Source organism: Pinus tabuliformis, chromosome 2_2, assembly GCF_031772625.1.
Source record: "Pinus tabuliformis cultivar Carrire ecotype Pingquan chromosome 2_2, CPIR1, whole genome shotgun sequence".
Taxonomy (NCBI): domain Eukaryota; kingdom Viridiplantae; phylum Streptophyta; class Pinopsida; order Pinales; family Pinaceae; genus Pinus; species Pinus tabuliformis.
This window is the reverse complement of record NC_142300.1, coordinates 277,069,951-277,096,475: the sequence shown is the minus strand read 5'-3', so window position 1 is coordinate 277,096,475 and position 26,525 is coordinate 277,069,951. Positions and strand designations below refer to the sequence as shown.

Below are 26,525 nucleotides of genomic sequence, written 5' to 3'. Positions count from 1 at the left end.
GACGATGGCCACGACCTCCAAACAAGGCCCCTCCACACGACAACTACAGATGGACAAGGTCATGGAGGAGTATGAGGACATCTTCACCTCCCCCGCAAGGGTTCCTCTATACTGTCAAGTCAATCACTCCATCGATCTAACCCCAGGTGTTCCACTACCCAATGGACCAATCTATCGGCACTCTGTTCTGGAGAACGATGAAATCAAGAGGCAAATTCAGGAGCTACTACAGAAAGGTCACATCCGTCCGAGTTCATCGCCTTGTGGGAGCTCGATCGTGTTGGTACAGAAGAAGGATGGGACTTGGAGACTCTGTATTGACTATCAGGCACTGAACAAGATCACGGTCCGTAATAGGTACCCGATCTCGCGGATTGATGACCTCCTAGACCAACTAAAGGGGGAAAAATATTTCAGCAAGATCGATCTAAAGTTAGGATATCACCAAGTACCAATCCAACCCTCTGATGTGTGGAAGACTGCCTTCAAAGCCAAGGAGGGCCTTTTCGAATGGTTGGTTATGCCTTTCAGATTGATGAATTCTCCTGCAACCTTCATGAGGCTAATGGATGACATCTTGTGGCCATTCACCAACTCATTTGTAGTGGTATACTTGGATGACATTCTGGTCTTCAGCCAGAGTTGGGAAGAGCACCTCCACCACATTCGACAGGTTCTCCAAACACTGCAGCAACACAAGCTATGTGCCAATTTGGAGAAATGCGCTTTTAGCATGAACCAGGTTCAGTATCTGGGATACATTATTGATGAACAGGGGTGCTTGTGGATCTAGCCAAGATCCAAGTCATTCGAGATTAGCCATCTCCAACCACTTTGACAGAGCTTCGCAGCTTTCTAGGTCTTGCCAACTTCTACTGCAAGTTCGTGTTAGGGTTTTCTCATATCACTTGGCCCTTGAGTCAAGTCACCAAGGGAGGAGCGAAATCAAAATTATTTTGGTCTAAATCTCAACAGAAGGAATTCACAGAGTTGAAATATCGCCTCTGCACAGCACCAATGCTCGCGTTACCAGATTTGCAACAACCATTTGAGGTCGAGACAGATGCCTCTGACTATGCTATTGGTGCAGTCCTTACTCAACACGGGCATCCAGTGGCATATCACAGTGAGACACTTTCAGACATAGTCTGGAAGTATCCCACTTATGACAAAGAGATGTATTCCATTGTGCAGGCCTGCCGACAATGGAAGCATTACATTTTGTGAAAGGAAATGGTCATCCACACAGACCATCGACCCTTGCAGTTCATACAGACCCAAGGGAAATTGCAGAATGATCGCCATTAGAAGTGGTCTACATACCTGCAACAGTTCCATTTGAATATCAAGTATAAGAAGGGCAACACCAATAATGTTGCAGATTGCCTCAGTTGACCACCGATCATGGCGTTAACCACCATGCTCAACTCTTGTGGGCACGAGACTTCTGATTGGCCACTTCTCTACAAAAGTGACCCAAAATTCGGCCACACATACCAGACACTCTTGGAGGGTCGGCATGTTCTAGATTTTCACCTCCAAGATGCCTTGTTATGCCACATGGGTCACCTTTGTTTTCCTTCAAGTGAGCATGCCAAGATGATTTGGGAACCACACTACATTCGGACTGGTGGGCATTTTGGGGTCGAGAAAACAGTGGCAATACTGCAAAATTATTTCTATTGTCCAAATCTCCTACAAGATGTCGGGAAGTACATCAGATCATGTACTACCTGCGCCATTGCCAAACCGACCATCAAGAAGCAAGGCCTCTATACCCCACTGCCTACCCCTAGTCAACCTTGGGAATCCATCTCCATGGATTACATGTCAGGCCTTCCTTCCACTAAGCATGGAAATGACTATGTTTTTGTGGTCGTCGACAGGTTCTCGAAGATGGCCATTATGGCGGCCTGTAAGAAGCATATCACAGCAGAAGCCACTGCTAAACTCTTCTTTGAACGAGTGTGAGTGTACTCTGGGATCCCATAGTCTATCATCTCAGATTGGGACAGTCGGTTCCTCAGTACATTTTGGTCCAGTCTCTGTTCAATACTAGACACCAAACTCACTAAATCCACAGCCTTCCATCCTCAAACTGATGGCCAGACAGAGGTTGTCAATAGGATGATTGTACACATTCTGTGAATGTACAACTCAAAGCATCCACGCACATAGGACGAGAGCCTCCCCTATGTTCAGCACAGCTATAACTAAGCTCGTCACAGCTAGACTGGCCACAGCCCTTTTCCAGTGGGCTTGGGATTCCATCCACTATGCCCCATTGATGTGGCCATGCCACTTGCAGCTACTCACAAAGATTTGGCTGATGTCCAGTCCGAAACAAACAAGGCAACCAGCTTCATTGAGAACATCCAATATATTCGCCAGCAGGTCCATGACATTCTGGAGAAATCAAATGCCAAGTACAAGCATCGACCTGATCAACATCGGGTGCCACACAAGTTTCAAGTGGGCGACAAAGTCTGGTTGCATTTGTAAAAGGAATGCCTTACTGGAGCCTCTTAGAAACTGAGACCAGTCCGATATGGTCCTTACACCATTACTAATGCAATGGGAGACAATTCATTGGAGCTCAGCATTCCCCCATTCCTTGGCCTACACCCAGTGTTCAATGTGGACCGCCTTCGGCCATACTTTCCACCATTACTAGACACATCCAACATTGCAGAACAGCTCACACCCATAGAATTAAATCCAGATTGCATGGAACAAGGTGCAACTGTTCGGATCATGGACACACTGATCAAGAACACTCACCAACAGAATATTCAACTGTATCGAGTTGTGAAAGTAGGCCAACTCCTTCACCAGGGTAGGTGGCTCACCAGGGACCAAGTTCAGCAGAAGTTTCCTCATCTCATGGAGGAACTCAATGCAATGGGGACCATTGCTTCCTAAGGGGGGAGGAATGATCCAGGTGGATATTGGTGGCCACATACCAAGTCCACTTGGACCCCCAACATTGTTTCTCTCAGCATTTTCAGTTTCCTTAATTGTAGCACAATTTACTATTTTTAGCAGTTTTTCAGCTCCTGAACTTCCGGAGCCGTTTTGAGGCCCTAAACAACGCTTTTTGGGAAATATGGGGGAAACATGGGTCCATGGACCGATGTTTCCCTTCCCAAAGTTATAGTTCTCAGATAGATCTTTCTAACAAGCTATTGTACACGTCAAACGGAGATCGGGTGCTAAAGTTACGACCCCGGGAAATTGATGTACCAGTTTACCCAAACGAGGCCCACAATTTGGCGTTTCATCTTCTAGGGTTAGGTTTTGGGATGTTAAAGGTTTTCCATTGTTTCTCAACAATAAATAGGCCTTCGAGCCTCATTGTAAGACAATTCAGAGGCATGTAGTTGCCACATCTCTTCTCAGAGATAAGCTACCACCGCCCTAGCTGGTTTATTTCCATCACTGTTTGTAAGCATATTTCAGTGTTTTACATTAATGAAATGAAGTATTATTTCCGCTGCATATCTGTGTTTATGGTTATCTCTATAATTCTTTTCATTCTTGTTTAAATCTGGATCACTTTTAAATCAAATTATTGTTCAGAGGTAAAGAATCAACCCTTTCTAAATTTAGTATTAACAAGGTTTAAGTGCCCGCCTTAATCTTCTCATAACATTGGTCATCCAAAAAAAATTAAAACAACAAAACATTTTAGATGCTCTGGCATAATTAATTAACCTAGAATTATCTTAGAGGACAACAATACTAACAAATGATAATATTTTATCATGATCATTGATGAGATAAATATTTATGTTCACCAATTTTCACAACAGGGAAAATTCCCATGCCTGCGTGCACCTGCATGAAGGCAAGGCACGCGAGCACCCATGGGAGAATCACATGTTGGGCATGCTAGGGAATTCACCCAGTTGTGATTCCCATGTGACAAGTTGGTGGGTCGGCCCAACTTAGAAAGCGGCGCCCACATAGTAGAAATAATTTCGGCCTATGACTACCCATGAACAGAATTCCCACAAGGGGGTCTCATAATGATTCTTAGAAAATTGACTAAATTAATGTTTGGGTGTTAAAAATCGATTTATAATTGATTGATCATGAACCATGAAAATAACAAATGATAATATCTTGTTGTCATTGATGAGTTAATGATTTTTTTTCATTAATTTTCATAGCAAGGTGAATGCTCACTCAGTGGGAATGCCTGCTTAAAGGTGGGGTGCTCGGGCACCCATGGGAGCATCGCGTGCTAGGCACACAGCCAAGGCGCTTGCTTGGCAGTGGCGCCTTTGCAACGAGTTAGTGGGTCAACCTGGCTAGGCAAGGGGGCACCCGCACCAAAGAAGTAATATTAGCCCATGAATACCCATGAACTGAGTTCCCACAAGGAGGTCTCATAATGATTTTTAGAAAATTAACTAAACTAATGTTTAGGTGTTAAAATTTGTTTTATAATTGATTGATTATGTAGCATGGTACTAACAAATGATAATATTTTGTTGTGATCATTGATGATTTAATTATTTGTGTTCACTAATTTTCACAGCAAGGCGAACATCCATGCCTTGTGCACACCCACACGAAGGCAGGGCACACAAATGCCCATGGGAGCATCGTGTGCTAGGAAAGCCAAGGCACCCGCCTAGTAGTGACGCCCGCATAGAAGACGTAATTTCGGCCCATGTGATCTAGGTGGATATTGGTGGCCACCTACACCTCCATTTGGTTTCATTTTTTTCCTTTTTTGTTTCAACATTTGCTATTTTTAGCATTTTTTCAGGTCCAAAACTTCCGGAGTAGTTTTGACCCCCTAAACGACATTTTTTTGAGGTCCGCAGTAGGCATGTAACCCTTGGTGTTACATCTCCAAGGGTTATGTTTTGGTTGTTTTCCCTTGTTGTTCAATAATAAATAGGCCCTTGAGCCTCAAAGGCATGTAGCCGCCACATCTCTTATCAAAGATAAGCTACCATCGCCTGAGCTAGTTTATTTCCATTTTGTTTGTAAGCATATTTTAGTATTTTGATATTAATGAAATGAAGTGTTATTTCTACTATATCTCTGTATTTATGGTTATATATATTTTTCATTGACTTCCTGTTTAAGTTTGGATCAATGGTATCAGAGCGTTCTTGTCTTCCTCTGTTTTTCTTTGCATGTCCCCAACGAGGTCAGGTTATAAGGAGTTAGGGCTCGAACTAGTTGAACCTTTGCAAGACCAGCCTGTTGGCATTATGATTCAAGTGTTGTCCTTGATGGCAACTCACTCAGAGGATGGTACAGGTGCTCAGAGGTTGGTACAGGTGATGGCAACTTAATCAGAAGACAGATCTTAGTACAGCATGCCAAGGAAGTTCATATACGCATGTTCGTTAAGCCCAAGTCGCGTGTACACGCTAGTTGGATTCAGAAAAAGCGCGTGTATGTGGAAAAGTATCTTTGGTCCATGGTGGTTAGTCCTTGGAAGTTGTGCCTATGATTTCGGATCATTGTGTCTCGACGGGCGTGTCGATCCCTAGTTTTGAAGTTGATGGTATTGTGTTACTATGGTTTTGGCTCTTGGTATTGAGCTAGGCCTAAGACTATATAAGGAGAAGAAGATCATTAGGCAAGATTATCTTTTGACAAGGCTTGAATATCTAAGAGAGAAAGAGATCTGATATGCAGGTTCTGGGTTGCTTGATCTAAGCCAAGGAGAGATCACATCGGTTGATGGAAGACTAGATCTAAGGATAGATCGGGATCTAATGGTTTGAAATGCACTATCATGATATGGTTGATTATGCGTATTTCTAGATCTGCATATTGTCGCAATGTTATGTTCTGGGTCTAACTAATGTCTGGTACAGCTGCAAATTGAGAAAGTTTATTTTTAGATCTGTACGCGGGTTGGCTTCGGTAAAAGCGCGTGTATACGCGGGTTTTGCTCATTGAAGTAGCGTATATCTTTTGAAGCTTGATTTTTGGTTTTACAGTGGGGTCTGACTGTTATTGCAGAGTTCTGTAGTCTGCTCTGTGTTCTGGTAACTGGTGATTGACAGGGTTCAGTGGTTCAGTGATTCAAAGTTTGGTTGTTTTATGCTTCAATGATCTATTGTGGAAATTGAATGAATTGTGGTCTTCAGATTGTAATGTTGTGCTTCAGGAATATCCAAGTCTGAAAATGTATGAAAAGTGATACCTGAAAGAAAGAAGATTGTAGGTCAGCACCTACGTACTAGTATCTTGGCTAGTACAAGAGCAAAGGGGGTTGGAGCTCCCTTCCAAGGAAGTTTGGAGAACGAGAGAAGGTTGTAGCCTTCTGCAGGTTGTAGCCTGCGTACTGGTATAAGGCTGCACCAGTACAAAAGATTGTAAACTGAAGTTTCATATTAAAGAAAGATAGAGACAACTTGCAGCAGGTGGTTTTCACCCACATTGGGTTTCCACCTTATATCTTGGTGTTCATGTGTGTGGCTTTTGATCTGTTCTGTTATACTGCACATGTTTACTGTTAATGTGGTGAATAATGTCCTGATGCACTTAACTGAAGAATAAGCTAACTAAATTGTGAGTTTTCTTCTTATACACTGTTTTACTTAGTCACAGTAGCGTGTACACGCTGGTTCACTTAACTGAAGTAGCGTATATGTTTCTGAGCATTGAAAAAGTTTGATTGATCTGATAATACTGATTCACCCCCCCCTCTCAGTATTATTTCCAACAATTGGTATCAGAGCAGGTCCTTCAGAGAAGCTTGATCGCTTGAAGGTAGATCATTCATCATGAGCAACTACGAGAAAGAAGCATCAATCAGGCCACCGGTTTTTGATGGAACAAATTTCAATTATTGGAAGGTAAGAGTTACTGCATATCTTCAATCTCTTGGTACAGAAGTTTGGAACATTGTAGAAACAGGCTATGCTTTTCCTTCAGCTACTCCTACAGATCCAGCTGAGAAAAAGGCATATGAAACAAATGCAAAAGCAGTCAGTACTCTATTAGGAAGTATATCCCAAACAGAATTCATGAAGGTCATGCACTTCAAATCAGCAAAAGAGATATGGGACAAAATGATCACTAGCTATGAAGGAGATGAACAGGTAAAGCAAGCTAAACTTCAAACTCTCAGGATTCAATATGAGACTCTCAAGATGTATAATGATGAAAGTGTGGCTAATTATTTTCTTCGGGTAGATGAGATTGTTAATTGTATGAAAAATTTGGGTGAAGAAATAAAAGAGACTATAGTAGTTCAAAAGATTCTAAGATCATTATCCCCCAAGTTTGAATCTAAAGTATCTGCAATAGAAGAAAAGGAAAATCTCAAAGTTCTCACTATGTCTCAGCTACATGGAATTCTAACTGCTTATGAAATGAGAAAGGGAGGTCCATCAGACAGAAGGGAAGCTGCTTTTAAGGCATCAGGAAAAGAAGATTACTATGAAGCAAGCCATGTTCCAGAAGAAGAGGAAGAAGAATCAAATTTTGTCAGAAATCTTCAAAGGGGTGCTGGAAGGTTCAGAGGTAAGCTACCTTTCAAATGCTTTGCTTGTGGAAGAGTAGGTCATTATGCTGCAAAATGTCCTTATAAGGATAAAGGAAAAGAACCTGCTAGATGGAACAAGAAACAAAGTGCAAATAAGAAAAGCTACTACACCCATGAAGATAGTGATGGCTTATCAAACAGTGATGAAGATGAACAAGGTAATAAATATAAGCTGTTAATGGCATTTGAAGATGATGATTATGAGGATGCTGTAGATGTGGATAATCTCTATAATGAAATTACTAGACTCAAGAGATGCATAGAAGAAAAGAGTGTGATCATTGATACTTTGCAATTTCAAATTGATGAAAAAGAAAAACATCTTGAAAAACTAGAAGGTGAAATTGTTGGTCTCAGAAAAGAAATTGAGAAAACAAAAGCTATTAATCTTAAGTTTGTCAAAGGATCTGAAACTTTGGATGAGATTATCAATGTGCAGCGGTCTCCTCTAAACAAGACAGGTTTGGGCTATAATGGAGAAACCTCTCAAGCATCCACCTCAAAAAGTTATCTTGATGCAGCAAGAAGAAATGAGCAGAAGAACAATGAAGATAATCAGGTAAAGCAGGGACGAATTACAAACAGAAACTATCAGGGACAATCCTTCTTAAGGGTGAACAAAAGCTACAACCAACCACAGGTAAAATCTTCTCAGTTTGGCACAAGAATAGATGAAAATAGAAATTACAATCAGTTGGCTGGTAGATTCAATAACCGCAGAAGCTTCTTCAATGGACAATGCTTTTCTTGCCATAACTTTGGTCACAAAGCAGCTCAATGTGTTGCATATAAAACAATCATGACTAGGGAAGCTCAAAAACAAAGAAGTATGACAGGGATTACAAAGAGGACCTATAACAACTTTTCGGTTCTTGAAAATGAAGTTGAATGTTCTATTTGCAATAATTTTGGTCATAAAGAATCTGAATGCAGGAGCAGGTTTCAGGAGAAAAAGGAACAAGCCACGAGCACCAAAAAATGGAGAATAAAGGAACCTCAGACAGAAAGATGTGGGATAGCTTTTTATGCAGAAGGACAGGAAAATCTATGGTACATTGACAGTGGATGTTCGAAACATATGACAGGTGATAAAGAAAAACTTGAATCTTATTCTACTTTAGAAAAGGGAAAGAAAGTTTCTTTTGGAAATGATACTCCTGCAACTATAAAAGGAAAAGGTATTGCTCCTTTGAAAGAAAAGGTCAAGGTTGGAAATGTTTTGTATGTTGATGGATTGAAGCATAATCTACTAAGTGTCAGCCAGATGTGTGATAAAAAAACCGAGGTTATTTTCAGATCGAATGGATGTCTTGTTCGTGATCTTGATACAGGTAAAACAGTTCTCAAAGGCAAAAGAACTCCAAATAATCTGTACATATTTGAAGAAGGACAACAACAATGCTATCTTAGCAAGGATGAAGAGCACTGGTTATGGCATCGAAGGTTGGGACATCTAAGCTTCTCACAAATAAGAAAAGCATGCAAATATCAGGCAGTTCGCGATCTTCCAGATATCAAAATTCCAGACAACACCATATGCAAATCTTGTCAGTTTGGAAAGCAAACCAGAACTAACTTTCCAGAGAAGGAAGGATCAGCTAGCTTGCCTCTTGAGCTAGTCCATACAGATGTATGTGGTCCATTTAGGAAAAGGACACCTCGAGGAGAAGAATATCTGATATTATTCATTGATGATTTCTCAAGGTTTGTTTGGTTAGGGCTTATGAAGCACAAAGATGAAGCATTCGAAAAATTCAAATCCTTCAAAGCATTGGCTGAAAATGAATCAGGACACAAAATTAAGTGCCTCAGATCTGACAGAGGTGGGGAGTTCACATCAAATGAATTTTTCGATTTCTGCGATGAACATGGGATAAGAAGAGAATTCTCTACAGCTAGAACTCCTCAGCAAAATGGGGTTGTGGAAAGAATGAACAGAACTATCCAACAAATGGCTCGTGCTATGCTCGATGAATCAGGTACTCCTGCAACCTTCTGGGGTGAAGCTGCACATGCTGCTGTTATCATTCTTAACAAAACAAATGTCCGAGTAAACAGCACTCAAACACCTCATGAGCTTTGGAGTGGTAAAACTCCTTCCGTGAAGCATTTCAAAATCTTTGGGAGCAAATGTTATATTAAGAATACTGATGAGCAACTTGGCAAACTTGAACCTAGAGCAGATGAGGGCATTCTTCTTGGTTATTCTCCACATAGCAAAGCATACAAGTGCTACAATAAAAGACTTGGCAGAATTGTTGACAGTATTGATATAGTGGTTGATGAGAAGGGATATATTCCTAGGCAAGTTCATCATGAAGACATTGAAGAAGATGAAGGTTACTCTCAAAGGCAAAATGATGAAGAAGAAGAACCTCAAGAAGAAGAAGAATCTCAAGAAGAACCAGAGGAGCAGACAAGAATAGAAGAGAAGACTCCATCCAGATATGTCCAAAAAAATCATCCAGAAACTCAGATTGTGGGGCAGAAAGAAGCAGGAGTACAAACAAGAAGGACACTTGCAGAAGCTTCAAGCTACTTGGCACTACTCTCCTCCATTGAACCACAAAATGTGAAAGAGGCATGCAAAGATGAATGTTGGGTCAAAGCAATGGATGAAGAACTTGAGCAAATCGAAAAGAACAACACTTGGGAATTAGTTCCTAGACCAAAAGATAAGAATGTAATAGGAACAAAATGGGTCTTCAAGAATAAATTAAATGAAAATGGAGAAGTAATTAGAAACAAGGCCAGACTTGTTTGTAAAGGGTATGCACAGCAAGAAGGAATAGATTTTGAAGAGACCTTTGCTCCTGTGGCAAGACTAGAGGCCATCCGAATGTTCCTTGCTCTCTCAAGCTTTCAAAACTTCAAGGTATTTCAAATGGACGTGAAATCAGCCTTCCTGAATGGAGACTTAGAAGAAGAAGTATATATTGAGCAGCCAGATGGTTTCATTCTTGGTAATGATCCAAACCTTGTATGCAGATTGAAAAAGGCACTCTATGGACTCAAACAAGCTCCAAGGGCTTGGTACTATCGGTTGGACAAATATCTTCACCAACAAGGCTTTTCAAAAGGATCAGCAGATAGCAATCTCTATATAAAAGTTGAAAATAACAAATTGCTAATTCTTGTTGTTTATGTAGATGATATTATTTTTGGCAGCAATGAAGAGACTATGAGTCAAAACTTTGCCTTGGTTATGCAGAAAGAATTCGAAATGTCACTTCTTGGAGAATTGACATATTTTCTTGGATTGCAAATCCAACAAAATGAAGGAGGTATCTTCTTGTCTCAAACCAAATACCTCAAGCAGATCTTGAAGAAGTATGGCATGGAAGAGTCAAAGCCAGTATGTACACCCATGGTTACAGGATGCAGCCTCAGTGCAAATGATGAATCAGCAGCAGTTCACCAACCCACTTATAGATCCATGATTGGGAGTTTGCTTTATTTGACAGGTACTCGACCAGATATTACACATGCAGTAGGAATGGTTGGAAGATTTCAAGCCAACCCAAAGGAAACTCATCTTCAGGCAGTCAAAAGAATCTTCAAATATCTTCAAGGGACCCAAAACTATGGCTTATGGTATCCTAGAAATACAGATCTCACTCTTCATGCTTACACAGATGCAGATTGGGCTGGAAGTGTGGATGATAGGAAAAGCACAAGTGGAGGTGCTTTCTTCATGGGTTCCAGATTAGTATCTTGGTTCAGCAAGAAACAAAGTTCGATTGCCTTATCTACAGCTGAAGCAGAATATGTGGCTGCAGCATCTTGTTGCACACAACTTCTTTGGATGATGCAGACCTTGCAGGACTTTCAAATCACTTGCACTCCACCTGTCTCTATCTTATGTGATAATACAAGTGCAATCAGCATTTCAAAGAATCCAGTCATGCACTCAAAGACCAAGCACATACCAATCAAGTACCATTTTCTTCGGGAACAAGTGCTTGAGCAGAAGGTCAAGTTGGAGTATGTTCCTTCTAAGGAGCAAGTTGCTGATATTCTCACAAAACCACTGCCCAGGGAAACTTTTGAATATCTCAGACAAAAGCTGGGAGTAGTTGATGCTTCATCCTGTTGTTAAAGTTTGTTTGCTCTACAGAAAAGTTGGTATACGCAGGTTACGGAAGGGATATGCGCGTATATACGCGGATTCATGATGGGTAAGTCGCGTGTATGTTGGACGCTTGTTGCAGAAAGTATATCCGCGTACATACGCTGTTTTATACAGGAAAAATCGCGTATATGAAGTTCTGAACAGCAAGGGAAAACTCTGGAGTTCTGAACAGCAATGGGAGTGTCAGAATTCTTCAGGCACAGTTTCAGGGAGTGCAACAGGCACAGGTTCAGGGGGAGCAGCTTAAAAGTCTCATAAAGCATTGTTGGCATTCAGATGTTTTGGTTGTTGGTTTCAGGAGAAGGAGCTCAGAAAGAAATCCTGGTTGCTGATCTAACAAGATGTTTATCAGATGCTACTGGTGCCTTTCCTAAGTCTTGGTCTAGATCTGTTGTCTCTATGTCATGTATCTCTCTTGTCATATCTCTTTTATGGTGTCAAGGTCATGTAACGGCCTATGTTGGTTTCCCCACTATGCCTGGGATGAATGCTGTAATATAATTGGTTGTTTCTGATATGTCCCCTCTTGGTAGGGAGTATGGATGTATGTATTGAGTCTTTTGGTGATAGGACGGTCCCTTATGGTGTATAAGTCTTGGTTCTTGTTGAAGAACATCTTTTGCAGATCTGGCCTACTGTCAGGGGGAGCACGAGTCAGCACAGCCAAGCAGAGGTATCAGCATGTCCTCAGGGGGAGCACAGCCCTTTGCCCTTGATGTCAAAGGGGGAGAGTGACTTGGTGTGGTGGTTGCCATCAAGTCCAAAGGGGGAGATTGTTGGCATTATGATTCAAGTGTTGTCCTTGATGGCAACTCACTCAGAGGATGGTACAGGTGCTCAGAGGTTGGTACAGGTGATGGCAACTTAATCAGAAGACAGATCTTAGTACAGCATGCCAAGGAAGTTCATATACGCATGTTCGTTAAGCCCAAGTCATGTGTACACGCTAGTTGGATTCAGAAAAAGCGCGTGTATGTGGAAAAGTATCTTTGGTCCATGGTGGTTAGTCCTTGGAAGTTGTGCCTATGATTTCGGATCATTGTGTCTCGACGGGCGTGTCGATCCCTAGTTTTGAAGTTGATGGTATTGTGTTACTATGGTTTTGGCTCTTGGTATTGAGCTAGGCCTAAGACTATATAAGGAGAAGAAGATCATTAGGCAAGATTATCTTTTGACAAGGCTTGAATATCTAAGAGAGAAAGAGATCTGATATGCAGGTTCTGGGTTGCTTGATCTAAGCCAAGGAGAGATCACATCGGTTGATGGAAGACTAGATCTAAGGATAGATCTGGATCTAATGGTTTGAAATGCACTATCATGATATGGTTGATTATGCGTATTTCTAGATCTGCATATTGTCGCAATGTTATGTTCTGGGTCTAACTAATGTCTGGTACAGCTGCAAATTGAGAAAGTTTATTTTTAGATCTGTACGCAGGTTGGCTTCGGTAAAAGCGCGTGTATACGCGGGTTTTGCTCATTGAAGTAGCGTATATCTTTTGAAGCTTGATTTTGGGTTTTACAGTGGGGTCTGACTGTTATTGCAGAGTTCTGTAGTCTGCTCTGTGTTCTGGTAACTGGTGATTGACAGGGTTCAGTGGTTCAGTGATTCAAAGTTTGGTTGTTTTATGCTTCAATGATCTATTGTGGAAATTGAATGAATTGTGGTCTTCAGATTGTAATGTTGTGCTTCAGGAATATCCAAGTCTGAAAATGTATGAAAAGTGATACCTGAAAGAAAGAAGATTGTAGGTCAGCACCTACGTACTAGTATCTTGGCTAGTACAAGAGCAAAGGGGTTGGAGCTCCCTTCCAAGGAAGTTTGGAGAACGAGAGAAGGTTGTAGCCTTCTGCAGGTTGTAGCCTGCGTACTGGTATAAGGCTGCACCAGTACAAAAGATTGTAAACTGAAGTTTCATATTAAAGAAAGATAGAGACAACTTGCAGCAGGTGGTTTTCACCCACATTGGGTTTCCACCTTATATCTTGGTGTTCATGTGTGTGGCTTTTGATCTGTTCTGTTATACTGCACATGTTTACTGTTAATGTGGTGAATAATGTCCTGATGCACTTAACTGAAGAATAAGCTAACTAAATTGTGAGTTTTCTTCTTATACGCTGTTTTACTTAGTCACAGTAGCGTGTACACGCTGGTTCACTTAACTGAAGTAGCGTATATGTTTCTGAGCATTGAAAAAGTTTGATTGATCTGATAATACTGATTCACCCCCCCCCCCCCCCCCCTCTCAGTATTATTTCCAACACAGCCTTGTAAACCTCGATGACCTCCCATGGTGGAAGAAAATAATTATGAGGGGGTAGGCAATCTGTTCAAAAATTGCTCGAGGAAGCTCTTGAGTGACAGAGGAACATGATGATGGATAACTTTTCTCAGATCCTCTGACAGCTACCCATAGGTGACACATATTCATCCAGCAGCCACTCTGGAGGCGCCACTCCTTTTAAGGTACAAGATAGCTTTTATATTTCCATATTTGAGGACCAGATAGATGTAGACATCGTAGATAAATGCTTGAATCTATTGGAAGGATATCTTTTAATTAATGACTTTTCTAATAGAGAAAATATTATTTTGCACTTCTCAAAGCCACCCCACACATCAAGGACTGGTGGGAAACCTACTCTAGGCAAAAGGTGTTGAGAAATGGAAACAAGAAATTCCAGTTTAATTTTTCCTTGAATTAACCTGAGAATGAAAATCAAATTCTATTCTCATATCCACTTGTAAATAGTTAATTGAGTTTAATAAACTTAATTAGCTTAGGAATTTAGAGTTGGAAGTCTTTCTGTAGTCATGTATATGTTCTCCCTAAGTTTTAGGGGTCCAGTATGAGTTTAAATTGAGTTGGAAATTAGATCACTTAGTTTACTGAGTTAAGTTCAGTTAAATTAGTTCTAAATTGTTTTTGGAACTAATAGAGGACTAACAGCCATTTGGCGCACTAGTGCATCCACTAGTGCTACTCCAATTAACTGAAGATTCCCTCATGACAAACTCGTGCATGTTAGTTCATAGAAATACCCAGTTGAGACTAGAGTAAAAGAACAATGTACTATCATTGGTATTATTTACTGGAGTGTAAATATCATGCATGCATCATAGATTGATCCTGTGTTTGGATTGCACAATTTTGGAAGCATGAATTCCCTTTAAATACAAACTATTAATCCTAGGAATTACACAAGAGATTAGGGGCATGGAGATGTGTTGAATAGGCTAAGTATTTGGCTTGAGCTAGCTTTTGAGCTGAGAGAGTTGAGCATACTTGTGTGGAATTTTTCTACTGAAAAAAGGCTTTGTATCTTCACTCATATTTTTGATATATGAGATACAGATAGCGGGGTGTTGAGTAGTGGATTTCCCTAGATACAGCTTGCGTTATGTGCCATTGATTTATCTTGTTCTTGTTCATATTGTTTTCATCAATCTATTGGCTTCCGCTGGTTAAAAGTAGAAGTAGATTCTTGTCCTAACCTTTAGTAAATTGCATGAGCTTGTGAATCTACAAGATTTTCTACATGGTATCAAAGCTGAGAATAGTATACTGGAGGATATTTCAAAGTTTTGAGTTTTAGGTTATAGGTGAAGCTCGAATTTGTAACACATACTTCAGAATCGGTAAACGGCGTTCTACGGTGTGCGGCTTGAGTATACCTTGGAAGGTAACTCAAATTTATATCCTGGAGGGAAATAATGGAGGTTGTGCTAGAGGATAATGGCTTGAAAGAATTCTTTTATCAAGAAATTCCTAATCCAGCAACATCGGATGCAGAAAATTTGGTCGAATGGAAGAAGTGTGTGGAGAAGGCAAGGCAGATAATCATTGAGTGAGTTCGAGACCACATTGTCTCGATTCTCCATGGCAAGGAAACTCCATATGCTATCTGGAAAATGTTGACGGACTTTTATCAAAACAATAGTGACCAAATGAAATTCACACTGAAGGACAAACTTCTAAAAATCAAAATGGAGAATGGTGACACTATTCCAAAATACTTAACCAAGTTCACTCAATGTCATGATGAACTTGGAAGTGTTGGAATCACGGTTGTCGAGGATGATATGGTGATTCTTTATCTTCTAGGACTCCCAAAGAGTTGGAATAGTTATCAGGACTTTGTCAATGGTTGGGAGAAGCTACCAGATTGGGAACAATTGTGGTTAGATTTGATGCAAGAGGAGATCAAGAGGAACACCAGGGATGTCTCTTCATCAAAGACTGATGATGAAGAGAATTATGCCTTAGCGATTAAGGTGAAGTAGATGAAAGGGAAAGCTTCCCCTTCCAAATCGGATTATTATCATGGAGGTAAGAAGAAAGACATGAAAAAAGCTAAGTGCTTTTATTGTCATGAACTGGGCCATTTTGCTACAAATTGTCCACTCAAGAAGTCCAAGAAGAAGTCCTCAGGAGGAGCAGTGAGTGAGGCTTTGGCCTCTTAATTTGAATTGGAATTTTCCCTCATTGCATGCATGGTGTCATAAATGATGGGAAGCATATGGTACTTAGATAGTGGAGCTTCATTCCACATGACTGGCGACAAAGAGTTATTCCATGACCTGGAGGAGAAATATCTCTAGATGCATATCAAGATGGGTGACGGTAGGAATTATAGTGTTACTGGATTGGGCATGATTAATTTTTAGAGGGAGCATGGGCTCCACTCACCTTGAATAATTTTATGTATGTGCTTGGGCTGAAGAAGAACTTGGTATCCATTTCCATGCTTGAGGATAGAGGCTATGATGTCATCTTATCGAAAGGGAAGGCATTCGTTCGACACATAGCCACAAGTCAAGTAAATAAGATAGGGATTCGGGTGAAGAATATCTATAAGTTGGAGGTAGATGAGTGTGCTTCTTTGATCACAAAAGTAGAAAGGCTTTGGAGCCGAGACGTTGGTGATTTTTGGCACATGCAATTCAGCCACTTGGATTATGGACCTTTAAAGATATTGAGCAGATATTTATCGGTGTTCCCAAAGGTACGCTTGAGAAATTTGATACATGCAAGGGGTGTACTTTGGGAAAATACACGAAGTCTTCCTTTCATGACAGAGATAGTCGAGCAGAGGCTATTCTAGAGTGAGTCCATTCAAATGTGTGTGGACCATTCTTGACAACATCCACATCCAAACACAGGTATTGTGTTATATTTGTTGATGACTATTCTCATAAATGTTGGATATTTTTCATGCAAAAAAAGGATCAAAATTTCTCAAAGTTTTATGAGTTTAAAGCATTGGTGGAGAAAGAGTCGGGAAAGAAGGTTAAATCTCTACAGAGTGATAATGATGGTGAGTATGTCTCAAACAAGTTCAATAACTTCTATGTAGTGGAAGGGATTAAATGGGAGTTGATGACACCCCATAACCCTCACTAGAATGGGGTGGCCAAGAGGTAGAACAGAAGCATAGTAGCGGAAACAAGGGCATTGTTGCATGACCAGGGCCTACAACTACACTTGTGGGTTAAGGCATGTAACATAATTATTTATGTTTAGAACCATAGCCCACATCGAATACTTGAGATGAAGACACCAGAGGAGGCTTAATATGGTAAGAGGCATAATGTTGGTCACTTCAGTATTTTTGGGTCATCAATATATTTCCATGTGACCAAATATGCATGGAAGAAGCTTGAGTTGGCAGCAGAGTTGGGGATATTTATGGGGTACACTGATAGACCTCACAACTATTAGGTGTACTTGTCAACCAACAGGATGGCAATGGTTCGCAGGGATGTCAGATTTGATGAGGAGAAGGCCATGTGAGTTTCCCTTGAGAGGTAGCTTGAGATACATGCAGATGAGGAGATTTTATCTCCTAAGGTTGAGGAGCCTAAAATTGATGTGGAGTAGCCACATGTATAGGATCTAGGAGTGGATACATCCACTCATGCAGAGTCTTCTAGAGAGGGAAGAAAGAGCACCAGAGAGGTTGATAGATTGTTGGATGATGCACAGGACAATGTGGGAGAACCCACTTCTCAGTGCAGGTAGAGGAGGTCACCTGAGAGGTACACTAGATGCATGGCTCTTATGGGTGAATGTTTTTTGACAGAGCCATCTTCCTTTAGGGAAGTAGTGTAGCAGCCAGTTTGGGTTGATGCCAAGATGCAGGAGTATGACTCCATACTTCGTAACAGTGTTTGGGATGTGGTACAAATGGTAGTGTGGAGAATCATAAGGCTAGATTTGTGGCATGTGGCTTTTCACACGTAGAGGGGATTGACTATGATGAGACCTTTTCTCTTGTTGCAAGGTAATTGTCGATCAAATCTATATTGGCACTGTCAACGCAGATGGGTTGGAAGATACATCAGATGGATGTAAATACAAACTTCCTTAATGGAATGATTGAGGAAGATGTGTACATAAAGCAGCCTGAAGGTTTTGAGATTTTTGGCCATTATTTGCATGTGTGTCAGCTCAAGAGAGCATTGTATTGGATGACGCAAGCACCCCATACTTGGTACACTAGGATAGATAACTACTTCACCGAGTTGGGCTTCACGAAGAGTGAAGCGGATGTGAACCTGTACCACATAGTGGTGGAAGGTAAATTGTTGATCATTGTACTTTATGTTGATGATCTCATACTAATAGGTGATGATCAGTTGATCAAGTTTTGCAATGATAACCTTGCAATAGAGTTTGATACGAAGTACATTGGGCTCATGCATTACTTTCTTGGCATGGAGGTATGGGAGAGAGATCAGAATCTTTTTTTTTCTTAGGGAAAGTATGCCAACGAGATACTCAGGAGATTTCACATGGAGAGCAGTAAACCCATGGAGACTCATTTAGCAGGTAACTGGAGGAAGGAGGATGCTACTTCAGGGGAAGTAGTGGAAGCTATTGATTACAAGCATCTTGTGGGTTCACTCATGTACTTGGTGAACACACGACCAAATATGTTCTATTTAGTTAACTAGCTTATTCAAGGGATGGTTAGGCCTACCAAGCTATATTAGAAGGCGAAAAAGCATGTGTTGAGATACCTCAGGGGTACTTCTTAGTATGGAATATGGTATAAACAGATAGAGGGTGTGAAGCTTCAAGGCTTCAGCGATGCAGATTGGGCAAGGAGTCCATCTGACTGGAAAAGCACATCAATAGGGATCTTCAGTATTGGGCCAATGAAATTTTCTTGGTACGGCAAGAAACGGAGATCAGTTGCACTCAGTTCGGAAGAGGTATAGTACATGGCTGCAAGTCAGGCAGCATGTGAGGTCATCTAGATGAGGAAGATCCTGGTTGGTTTGTTTGCTCAGCAGATGGATCCAACAATGATTTATTGCAATAATCAAAGTTGTATCAAACTCTCTGAAAATCCAGTTTTTCATGATCGGTCTAAGCATATTGATATCTGATATCATCGTCTCAGAGACTGTGTATTGAGGCAGATTATGTTGTTAGAGTACATTCCCACGAAGGAGAAAGATGTTGACATTTTGACAAAGGCATTGCTAAGAAGTAAATTCGAGTTTCACAGAGATAGGATCGGGGTAGCTGATAATCCCTTTCTTGTTGAGAGGGAGTGTTGAGAAATGGAAACAAGAAATTCTAGTTTATTTTTTCCTTGAATTAAACTGAGAATGAAATTCGAATTCTATTCTCATAGCAACTTGGAAATAGTTAATTAAGTGTAATTAACTTAATTAGCTTAGGAACTTTGAGTTGGATGTCTTTTTGTAGTCATATATATGTTCTCCCTAAATTTTAGGGGTATAATATGAGTTTAAATTGAGTTAGAAAATATATCACTCAGTTTACTGAGTTAAGTTTAATTAAATTAGTTCTAAATTGTTTTTGGAACTAATAGAGGACTAATAGTCAGTTGGTGCACTAGTTCATCCACTAGTGCTACTCCAGTTAACTAAAGATTCCCTCATGAGAAACTCATGCATGTTAGTTCAAAAAAAGACCCAGATGAGACTAAAGTGCAGGTACAGTGTACTATCAGTGTTATTATTTACTGGAGTGTAAATATCATGCATGCATCAGAGATCGATCCTAATTTTGGATTTCACAATTTTGGAAGCATGAATTCCCTTTAAATACAAGCTATTCATCCTAGAAATTACACAAGAGATTACGGGCTTGGAGAGGTGTTGAATACGCTAAGGATTTGGCTTGAGCTATCTTGTGAGCTGAGAGAGTTGAGCATACTTGTGTGGAATTTTTCTAGTGAGAACAAGCTTTGTATCTTCACCCATATTTCTGATATATGAAATACAGATAGCGGGGTTTTGAGCAATGGATTTCCCCAAATACATCTTGTGTTATGTTCCATTGATTTATCTTCTTCTTGTTCATATTGTTTTCATCGATATATTGGCTTCCGTTGGTTGAAAGTAGAAGTAGATTCTTGTCATGTGCTATAGCAAATTTCAAGAGCTTTTGAATCTATGAGATTTTCTATAAAAGGATGAGAGGGAATCCTCACTATTTGTAGTCACACCCACTTGGGATTCTTTCTGAGACACCATCAAGGAACAATATTACCCTATCAGGAGCTATGAATATAAATATATAAAGTGGACCATGTTATAGCAAGGAAGGGACCAAGATGTGTCGAATTTCACAAATTTTTTCCATACCCTCCACACAAAGTTGGGTATCAAGCATTTTGAGCAAATTTGGTACTCAAGTACCGCGAATATCTACACAAGTACATCCAAGACGAGATGGAGTTCCTAGATATCTCCTCGCTTGGCATACCATTACACTCTCAATATTGAGCAGAAGTTTAAATAGAAGAAGCGATTCTTTGGGTCTGCGAATCCGAAGCAATAAAAAGGTACCCCCAATCCATAGAGCAAAGGCCAAAGCCAAGGCGGGGCGACCCAGGACAACCCACCGAAGCCGCAAGAAAAGAACAACACCACGAAGACAAAGAAGGACATAGGAAAATGGTGTGAGTCCCATAAGAGCTCCACTCAAAACACAAGTGAGTGTCGGGCCAAGAAGTCACTGGTGGTCGAGTTGAAAGCTTCCGATTTAGACGCGTGTTCTAAATCTGAGTCAGAACCCAACAAGGGGAAGCAAATAATTGACGCGAAGCCCAATGCCATCATTGCCACCACCAAGATCTATAAGAATGATCCTGAAGATCCCGAGTAGGGGGAACACCTCTTCCGCTCACTGATATGGGTGAAGGGTTCTCCACTGTAGTTCATTGTCGACGTTGGGAGCCAAAATAACCTCATTTCAGAAAAGGCCGCAAAGTGGCTAGGCCTACCATTTGATAGCATATTTGAATCCATACACCATTGGGTGGCTTCACCAAGGACGAGATCTCCGTGTCAGCCAGTAGTGTTGCCTTCCCTACAACATCAAGCCCTTCACAAATGAGGTATTGTGAGATGTTGTTCCTCTTGAAGTTTTTGATGTATTACTAGGACAACCATACTTGTGGAAGCGACATGATGTATATGAGTCTAGACCTTGCTTTGTGATTATTGCTTTGGGAAATAAGTTGTACATGATATCGGAGGTAGCCCCACCTACTGCCATCTCTTTGATCACTGCAAATAAATGCAGTAAGATCATTTCCCGCACTAGGAAATTTGTTTTCCTTATTATTCGCCCTTAGGGAAAGAAGAAGGTTGTCACCACGACTTCCAGACAAGGCTCCTCCGCACAGAAGCAGTAGATGAACGAGGATGTGGAGTATAAGGACATTTTAGCCTCACCTATAGGGGTACCTCTGCACTGTCAGGTCAAGCACTCCATCGATCTAACCCTAGGTGAGCCACTACCCAATGGATTGATCTATCGACGCTCTATTCTCGAGAATGATGAGATCAAGAGTCAAATTTAGGATCTTTTGCAGAAAGGACACATCGGGCCAAGTTCATCACCTTGTGGGAGCCTGATTGTATTGGTACAAAAGAAGGAATGGACCTGGAGACTCTATATTGATTATCGAGCGTTACACAAGATCACTATCCATAATAGGAACCCAATCACACGGATTGACAACCTTCTGGACCAACTCAAGGGTGCCAAATATTTCAGCAATATTGACTTGAAGTCTAGTTATAACTAGGTTCCTATCGAACCCTTCAATTTGTGGAAGACTGCCTTCAAATCCAAGGAGGGCCTTTTCAAATGGTTGGTCATGACTTTCGGGTTGACGAACTCCCCTTAAACCTTCATGAGAATGATGGATCACATCTTGCGACCCTTCACCAATGCATTCATCTTGGTGTATTTAGATGACATCTTGATCTTCAGTCAGAGTTGGGAAGAGCACTCCCACTATATTTGATAGGTCCTTCAAACACTACGACAACACAAGTTGTGTGCCAAATTAGAGAAATTCACTTTGGGCATGACCCAGGTCCAATATCTGGGGTACATCATTGATGAGAAGGGTGTGCATGTGGACCCATCCAAGATACAGATCATTTGGGATTAGCCAGCCCCGACCACTCTAACAGAGCTCTGTAGCTTTCTGGGTCTTCCCAATTTCTATTGCAGGTTCATGTTGGGGTTCTCTCATATCACTTTGCCTTTAAGTTGAGTCACAAAGGGTGGAGCAAAAGAAAAGTTATTTTGCTATGAAACCCAGAATTTGTTTTCCAAGTTGAAGCATCGTCTCTACTCTGTGGCAGTTCTCACATTACCATACCTGCATCAACCATTTGATATTGAGACAAACGCCTATAACTATGCTATTGGTGTCGTTCTTACTCAGTAGGGGCATCCAGTGTCATACCACAGTGAGACACTTTCAGACACAATCCAAAAGTTTCCCACTTATGACAAATAAATGTTTTCCATTGTGTAGGCCTGCCGTCAATGGAATCATTACATTCTGGGGAAGGAAACGCTCATCCACATAGACCACTAACCCCTGAAGTTCATATAGACACAAGGGAAGTTGCAAAATGATCGACATCAGAAATGGTCCACCTACCTGCAACAGTTCCATTTGAACATTAGGTACAAGAAGGGCAGCAACAATAATTTTGCAGACTACCTTAGCCGACCACCAGTCATGGCATTGATCACTATGCTCGACTCCTTTGGGCACAAGACTTCAGGGTGCCCACATCTTTACCAGTGCAATCTAGAATTCGATAGCACATACCCGGAACTCCTTGAAGGGAAGCAAGTTCCAAATTTTCACCTTCAAGATGCACTGTTATGCCACCTGGGACACATCTGTGTTCCTTCAAGTGAGCATTCCAAGATGATTTGGGAGGTGCACTATTGTGAGGTTGCTGGACATTTCAGAGTAGAGAAAATAGTGGTAGTATTGCAGAAGTATTTTTATTGGCCGAAACTTCATCAGGATGTTGCGAATTACATTAGATCCTACACCGCTTGCACCATTGTCAAACCAACCATCAAGAAGCAAGTCCTATATACTCCTCTACCTACTCATATTCGTCCTTAGGAATCTATCTCCATGGATTACATGTCGAGCCTTCCTTCTACTAAGCACAACAATGACTACGTTTTCGTGGTCATCGACAAATTCTCTAAGATGGCTATCATGGCGGCCTGCAAGAAGAGTATAACAGTAAAGGACACTACTAATCTCTTCTTTGAGTGAGCGTGGGTACACATTGGGATCCCACATTCCATTATCTCAGATCAGGATAGCAGATTCCTAAGTGAATTTTGGTCAAGTCTCTGGTCGATGTTGGATACCAAACTTACTAAGTCCATGGGGTTCAACCCCCAAACTGATGGCCAAACATAGGTCGTCAACAAGATGAGCATACACATTATGCACATGTACAACTCGAAGCATCCATGCACATGGGATGAAAGCCTCCCCTATGTCTAGCACAACTACAATAGAGCTCTCCATAGCTCAACGAGCCATAGCACCTTCAAGTAGGGTTGGGATTTTAGCCTTTATGTCCCATTTATGTGGTCATACCATTTCCAACTACTCATGCAAATTTGGCTCACATCTAGTCTGAAGCTAAAAGGGATAATAGCTTCATTGAGCGTAGTCAACACATCTGCCAGCAAGTCCATGATATATTAGACAAAGCCAATGTTAAGTACAAGCAGCTCTATGATTAGCATCGAGTGTCACACAAGTTCTAGGTGGGCAACAAAGTTTGGCTACATTTGCAGAAGGAACCTCGCTGGACCCCTCTGCAAGCTTTACTAGCTTTGATATGGTCCATACACCATCACCAAGGTTGTAGGTGACAATTCCTTCGAGCTCAGAATCCCATCATTCCTTATTCTGCTCCTAGTGTTCAATGTAGACTGCCTTCAGCCATACTTTCCACCATTATTAGACACATCCGACATTGCAGAACAACTCACACCAATAGAGCTCAACCCAGACTGCATGGAATTAACCACAACCGATTAGCTCATGGACACGCTGACCAAGAACACTCGCCAACAGAGGATCCATCTATATCAAGTTGTCAAAGTAGGTCAACTCCTTCACCACGACAAGTGGTTCACCAGGGACCAAGTTCAACAGAAATTTCCTCATCTCATGGAGGCTTTGCACACAATGGGGGCCATTAATTCCTAAGGGAGGGGGGACTAATCTGGGTGGATATTGGTGGCCACCTACCTATTCCACCTAGACCTTAATTTGTGTTCATTTGTTTCCTTGTTTATTTTAGCATTTGGTATTTTTACCAGTTTTTCGGGCCTTGAACTTTTGGAGCAGTTTGTACCCCCTAAATGACGTTATTTTGAGGTCTACAGAAGGCCCGTAGCCATATGCATGGGATTGCTAGCCATAGGCATGGGCCTTCCATAAATTTTGTAGTACTCAGAGAGACCTTTCCAACAAGGTATCGTACGTGGGAAACGGAGATAATATGACCAAGTTACGACCCCGGGAAGTTGGCTTCCCAACTAACCCCAACGAGGCCCACAAATCCTTGGTGTTACATCTCCTGGGGTTAGGGTTTTTGTTGTTTAGGGTTTTCCCTTGTTGTTCGATAATAAATAACCCCTTGAGACTCATTGTAATATAGTTTAGAGGCATGTAGCCACCACATCTCTTATCATAGATAAGCTACCATCACCCGAGCTAGTTTATTTCCATTTTGTTTGTAAGCATATTTCAATATTTTGATATTAATTAAATGAAGTGTTATTTCTGTTGCATATCTGTATTTATGGTTGTATCTATATATTTTTTTTGTTCCTATTTAAGTTTGGATCACCATGACTACCCATGAACAGAGCTCCCACAAGGGGGTTTCATAATGGTTTTTAGAAAATTGAATAAATTAATGTTTGGGTGTTAAAAGTTGGTTTATAATTGATTGATCATGCAGCATGGAAATAAAAAATTATAATATTTTATTGTCATTGGTGACATAACTATTTGTGTTCACTGATTTTCACAGTAAGGCGAATACCCCCACCCTGAGCGCGCCTACACGAAGGAAGGGTGTTCGGGTGCCCATGGGGGCGTCGCATGCTAGGCACGCGACCAAGGCACCTGCCCTACAGGGGCACCCATGTGACAAGTTGGTGGGTTAGCCCGACTTGGAAAGGAGCGTCGACAAAAAATAATTAATGTTGGCCCATGACTTCCCATGAATAGAGCTCCCACAAGGGGTTCTCATAATGGATTTTAGAAAATTAACTAAATAAATATTTAGGAACAATGTAAACTTTGAAACAAGAACTATAAACTCAAAACGGGAACTCTGGCCAAAAAAACCCTGTAAAAACATCAAAAATAGTGCTAAAAACGAAAAGTGTTGATGCTGGAATAACACCTTTTTTTTCTAGGGTAAATTTTCAACATGGTTTTTTTTTCTCAATTAGTCTACTCCTATATTCATACAAAAAAGTTACAGCGAGGCTGGCCTCGAGATTTCATGCCATGAGGTTGGCATATAGCAAAAACTTGACATCCTGACTGTAGAACCGTCAAAATGACTTACATCAGTGAGAATAATTTCCAGGAACATTGAACATACCAAACAGACACAAAAACTGACCCAAACAGCAATATCGGACTGAGTGAAACACTGTTGTTTCAAGGATCGATTTTTACATAGATATAAGCATAAAAAGACCCTGACCTGTGTCATAAACAAAAGCCTGAGACAGGCATGAACCCTGTGGATCAAAAAGGAGGAGAGCTTTAACTTCGGAGGCAAAACCATAGAACCAGAGGCGCTGACTGTCTTAATCTTCATTTGAAGTGGATGGCTATTCCTCTATAACCCTGCACCCAAAATGACTGGAGTCAATGGAGTCAGAGGAGCGGATTGCGGAGCTGGAAGGCTCTCCTCTCGTGCTTGGGCCGATGTTGGCCTCAGAGTGCGTGGTGGGCATGCTTCCGGTGCCTTGGCGCGGGGTGGCAGTTTGACTTGCCACCTTCTGTTCCTCCGTAGCCCTCTGATGAACAGCACCCGGAACCGAGTTGTGCTCACATCTTTCAATGGTTACAGATACGATGAAAGAGGAATTTTCCAGTGAACAAGGAATGCGATAGCGGGCAGTGGGATGCACATGATGCGGACAGGCTTCACCTCTATCCTGCCCTTGACCTCGGCCTCTGCCACTTCTGGTTGCTGGGTAGGCCAACGCATCTTCAGAGGGGTCCAGAGAGGTGGAGGTATGTTGGGCGGTGGCTCGACCATGTGAACTGTCGCGCCTGCTGATCATTCTCAACCTTTCTTTTGGCATGATTATGGGATGGGAACAATTAAACGGAGGAGGGAAGGCAGATGATCGACTGTGGGACGAAATCACTGAGAGAGCAGGAAACTGAGCCCGAGAAAAATAGAAGGCTTTAAGAATAGGAGTTGAAGGGAGGCCAGAGAATATGAAGGCGTAAAAAGCTCTGCAGAGCAAGACCAACTGAGAGGAATTCTTGGCA

General features: G+C 41.3%; 1 pseudogene; it reads right to left on the bottom strand.

The window, feature by feature from the left end:
• Positions 1–25,839, bottom strand: part of LOC149192376 (WAT1-related protein At5g07050-like) — a 35,390-nt pseudogene extending 9,551 nt beyond the window's left edge.
• Between the last annotated feature and the right edge of the window lie 686 nt (positions 25,840–26,525).